We start from the raw sequence: 6,000 nt of genomic DNA on the forward strand, positions 1-6,000 counted from the left end.
GAGCTAGCCAGCCATTTCGATCCTGCTCTCCATTTGTGAGAAATGCTTGGCATTGCTTCCTTAGCATGTCATGGTGTCTGCGGGCCAATCGGTGGGGGCCAATCGGCGGGGCAGCGACGGCGAGACGGGTGGAAGCGGTGCGAGAGGCACGCCGCCGTGCGCGCGGGGAATGCCGCGAGCGAGCGAATAAAAATGACCCATGGCTTCGTTTAGCTACCCTAAAAAAACAGTTGATGACTGGCTTCCTCCGCCTGCCCCTTGGGTCCCTGAGGGACAGGCTATTTCAAAGCTAGCCAGTGTGTGTGTTGTTTCAGAAAATATGGTTGGTAGGAGAGGTCAATCCCTCGCTTCGTCCTGACAATTACCGCAGTTCGGATTTCAGCGGCGCTCCCGTGGACGACATTTTGCGCCGGCTTACCGTGTGCTGTGCTAGGCCGCTATCTGATCTTTGTCTTTCAACAAAAACAACATCCTCCATGTCGAACATTCAGAACACTATCCAGTTATTCAAATGTAACCGTAGTTTAATCGTGTCTCACATCTTTTGATGGGTCATTTTTTTTCTTGAGTAAAGACAGACCCAGGCGGGATTTTATGGCACACCTTAAATTAACTGAAAAATGACATGTATGTGTACAACTCCCAATATCAAGGGTATCCTAATGCATAAGGTCAGAGAAAGGGCCACAATGAATATGTCGACATTTCATTTTCTATTTAGCTTCTTCTTTTGTTTTTGGCTAATGTTAGCTTGCTTCAGTCAATATCAAGGCATTCAGAGCCATTTAAATCACAAAAGAAAGAGCAACAGCAATATGGTAATGATTATATTGTGTATTTTTCTTAGTTCATTTTCAACTTCTATGAAATCTTCTGATTCTTACTTTAAAATAGTGTTGGGAGGGGAGGGGTCAGGCGGTACTTGGACCTTTGGCGCCCTCCTAGGTCCGGACATTGTGTGGGGTGCAAGGGTTGGGTAATGCCTAGGTATAACGAGTTGTTTAGTTGGTTGGTTAAGTGTGTTGTGTTCTGTGTTCAGTTGTGTGTGTGTTCAATAAAGGCACCTCTCGCAGCGACCGGTGTAATGGGTGCGAGAGTTGTATTCTGCTCAACCTGGGCTCCCGTCTCTTCCTTCCCGTGCTGCCCGCCACAATATATTAGATTCAGGGAGTCTAAACAAAGCCAAGTTTGACTTGTCGAGGCTAACAAATCTTGCACAATTCTGATTGTTCCTATATCTTTAAGTATAAACAGGATCTTCAGTCTCGCATGCCACACTCATTATTGGCTGACTTTATAGATGTCTTCATGGCAGCATTTTCCAAAACAGCTGCAAGCCCTAAATCACACCAGGCCCAACAATTAAAGGGCTGGATGGCGCTACATACACTAGTTTAGCCACGATGCCACTACAGACCAGAGGCTATTGGAACAGCTGCACAGGGAAACAAAACATCAAAACACGGGATCCGCGTGTATGTAATTAGCGACATGGCAGACGTTTGGGGGAGTAAAGAGTCCATAAACTCTTGAGGTTATTACTGCTGACCCAGCCCCATTCTACACAATGGACGCTTGAGCTGAAATGATGAAGACCAATGTCTGCAGGTTAACTGTAGGCATAGAGCAAGATGACCTGTTCTATGGCTTCCGTGGCTACTAAGGGCCAATGCTACATAGCGCCAATGCTACAGCAGGACAAGCCTCCATGATGTGAATATGACCACCTCTACTTAGCTCTGATGCTAATTAGCCTCTAGGATGTGAATATGACCACCTCTATTTAGCTCTGATGCTAATTAGCCTCTAGGATGTGAATATGACCACCTCTACTTAGCTCTGATGCTAAATAGCCTCTAGGATGTGAATATGAACACAGATTCTTGGCTCCAAAGCTACGTCAGGACGAGCCTCCGTGATGTGAACATGAACGGATTAGCGTTCACGTGTGGAAGCAGGCATCTGCTCGGGCACAGCGATCCCCGTGCCAGGCCTCGGGAGTGGGCGGAGCCTGGGAGGAAGGGTTAAACAAACAACGGTGGCTCCGGCACAAAGAGACCGCCACTCACACACATGTGGAGGCAAAGGCCCACTCAATCCCTCATACACACCCACTGTCCCCCCGCCCCACCCCCCCAACCCCAGCTCCCACCACCACCACAGATCCACAACCCCACCGACCTACCACCTCCAGTGACGCCCACACCCACCTCCAAACAAGCCAGCACCTCCCCCCACCACCACCGCCGCCACCACTGACCCACACGTCCACGGACCCCCTCCTCCACCACTGTCCTACCCTCCAATCCACCACCCCAGCAGCCAAACAAACACCTCCGACACAGCCCGGGTGTTGGGAGAACCAAACACTCAAGAGGAGGAGGAGGTGGAGAGGAGGAGAAAGGGGGAGGGGGATGAGGAGGAGGAGGAGGAGAAGGAGGAGGAGGAGGGCAGAATTCAGATTCCCATTCACAGAATGTCACCAGGCCACAAAGGAGGGACCGCATGACATCGCCACTAAACCAGAGTTAATGGACTTCTTTCTCAGCCGCCTGCAAGACATGACAGGGGGCTTGCGTGTGAAGAGAATGGAGAGGGTGGAGCTGGAGGGGGGAGGTGGTGGGTGGGTGAAGGGACTGGCGAATGAGCCCTCTTTGCCCGAAATCGAAGGGGGCACATGGGCCCAGTAAGTCCCTGAGTGATTGAGAGAGTGAGGGAGGAGAGGGAGGAGAGGAACAAGTGGGAGGGAGGAGAGGGGAGGAGAAGGGGAGAGGAGGGGAGGGTGTGATTCATTAGCAGCACTCTCATTGAGAAGGCCGGCTCTCATTCAACAGCCGCTTGTTTTAAAGCGGTAATCCAAGCGAGGGATCGGATCACACTCCTCAGAATCCTGATTTAGCATGGGGGCTAGCCGGAGGTTCTCCACACTGCTTTGTTTGGCCAGGCCGTCGCTACATGGCGGTGGAGCGAGGGTTGAGAAGCCAAACACACACACACACACACACACACACACACACACACACACACGAAGAGCGAATCCAAATGTGGCCAATCAGGCGCGAGGTTAGTGAGGGATGAGGGTGCGGGAGTGTGCATGGACCGACTGCCAATGCCCTCCGGCCAATCAATCAGGCGCTCCGGTGAGAAAGGTACCAAAGGAGGGGATGGGTGGGTTGTGTGGATTTGCATGTGAACACACACCTCACAAAGAGGACCCAGAATGTGTGTGTATGGGGGTGAAGGGGGGACTGGGGAGGGGGGAGAGGGAGCTGGAGAGCACTCTGAGAGCAGCTATAGTTTCACTCCCAACAGGCCAGCATCCCACACCTCCTCCTCCACCCACCCCCACCCCCCCCCCCCCCCCCCCCCCCACCTCCCAACCCCCTGTGGTTATTTAGACGGTGAGATGGTGGGAGCCACTTAGAGAACGCTGGAGACGAGAGAGGATGGCATCACCATTCAATGACTCCCCCCCCCCACCCTCCCCCGTTGTCTCGGTGAGGGGGAGGGGGTAGAGAGACACAGGGCCCCCAGGTACCAACTGAAGATAAAAGCAACCTTTCCCCGTGACCCCTGACCCCCAGGGGTTGCCATGGAGCCTGCGAGTCGACGCTTCCGTGGGCCACGCTGGGATAGCTTTCAGCATGCTGGGATGGATATGACCCTGCCCCCTTGCCCCCCTGCCCTGCCTATTTTGTCCTAAACACACACACACACACACACACACACACACACACACACACACACACACCATACCCTTCACCCAAACACACAAACAACACCCTTCTACCAAATACACACGTACCCATCCCCATCACCACACACACACACACACACACACACACACACGCACACACACACACACACACACACACACACACACACACACACACACACACCAATCACTACAAACACACACACACACACATTCATGTTGGCGCAGTACCGAGGAGCAAGTTTCTAAAGGTGGACCGGAGCTCGTTTGCTGCCTTCTACGTCTCTGTTCAGTCAAGCTAATGGCAGTCACACAGCTAATCTCATTACTGGCCAGGTTCACCTTTGAAGTGCCGGGAGTTAGTGGTGTAGTGTGTAGTGTGATAGTTTACATAAGGGCCGTAAGACCCTCTCTCATCTGTGCTAATGGCTGGAGTGACTGCTGCACCCCAGAGAATCACTTCCTCAGCTCAGTATTTATACATCGCCCATGAATCAGTACATATATATATCTGTAATATATAACAGACTGTAGTCGATTATGCCTCTCTATGTGTGGATGTAAATATATGTTCATAAGCCACAGTGTTTCTGTGTGTGTGTGTGTGTGTGTGTGTGTGTGTGTGTGTGTGTGTGTGTGTGAATATGTACATGTACCATGATGTTTCTGTGTGTATGCGTGCGTGTTAGTGTGTGTGTGTGTGTGTGTGTGTGTGTGTGTGTGTGTGTGTATGCATACATACCTACACACATACATTTTCCACTCTGTGAGTGTGTGTGTGCATGTGTATGTGCACAGGCCCCTGAGTTTGTGCTGGGATGAAAAAGGGGGTGGGTTGTATGTGTGCATGCATATGGACATGTTCCTTTGTGTGTGTGTGTGTGTGTGTGTGTGTGTGTGTGTACGCGCGCGCACCGTGAGCATAAGTAGGCGCAGGGGAGCAAGAGGGGGAGTGGGGGTGGGGGGGGGGGGGGTATATCTTGGTCATGCTGACTGGTTTTTATAAGCTGTGGCTAACCCCAGGCCCACAGCTGAGTGAATATTAAATAAACACAGCCAAGTGGCTCTATCCAGCTGCATGAAGCAGGCCAAAGCAAAGCCCCGCTGCAGTATCCGCCTCTAGGGGCCGCCATAACACACCCTAGCATTCAACAGACTGCAACGTCTGGAAAGTAGTAGCTTTGTTGTATGTGTGTTTTTGTGAGTGTATGTTTGTGTATGTTTGTTTGTGGTTGTGCATGTTTATGTGTGTGTGTGTGTGGGGGGGGTTTGTATGTGTGTCTGTGTGATGAATAAGGGACAACAAAAATACTGCTGAATGCTTATCCCGATCCCAGCCCAGACTCATGAACTGCTTCTTGTCTTCCCTGCGCATCGTTAGCCAAATGTAGCTCATCTGTGTGGATTCTGTTCAACTAGGTTCCTTAATTTTCTCATAGTCCCATAGCTTCTGTCCCTGTTTGTCTATTCTCATTGTTTCTGCCTGTGACCCTTGGGATTTATGTATTTAATGTCTTTAGATCTGAGTAAAATTTTGTTAGCCTCATAGCATAATTTCTATCAGGCTATCTTTTAAGGTGCATCTTGTATTTAGCGTCAAAGTTGCCTAAGTCAAATAGATGACTTAGACGTCAAAAGCACTCGCTGGCTTAGGATATAGCCAATGATGAACAGTTAATCAGCAGCTTTAGGAGAGTAGAGTCAGGTTAGATATCACAATTTGGCCGAAAAAAGAACTTATGCTATGAGGCTAACAATTTTCGTTTCAGTATTGTTTTTGACATTTATTCATAACCACATTACAGTTCATATATTGACTTTTGATAAAGGATGGATGGCTGGATGAATGTAGGGATGAACACAGAGAGAGAGAGAGAGAGAGAGAGAGGAAATCATGTCCTATCTAATGTTCATCTATTATTCTATGCTCCTCTCTCCCAATTACACTTGTTTGTTTTTACAGTTTGAACTCATCAAGCATAGAGCACATGCACACACACACACACACACACACACACACACACACACACACACAGACACACACACACACACACACACACACACACACACAGCCCCCCCCCCACATACACACACGGACACACACACTCTCCCATGCTAGATCAGCTCTTGTGAGGTCCTCCTCTGGTTGTGGTGGGAGTGTTTTGATTGGCTTGTTCCTGTGATGAATGTTTTGATTGGCTGGTCCTTGTGATGAGGACCTAAATGTGTGTTATGGGTAAAGGGCCTTCCTCCCGCTGCTTTCTGAGCAATCTGCAACACAGCAC

This window comes from Micromesistius poutassou, assembly GCF_964030765.1.
Source record: "Micromesistius poutassou genome assembly, chromosome: 4".
In the NCBI taxonomy this organism is placed as follows: domain Eukaryota; kingdom Metazoa; phylum Chordata; class Actinopteri; order Gadiformes; family Gadidae; genus Micromesistius; species Micromesistius poutassou.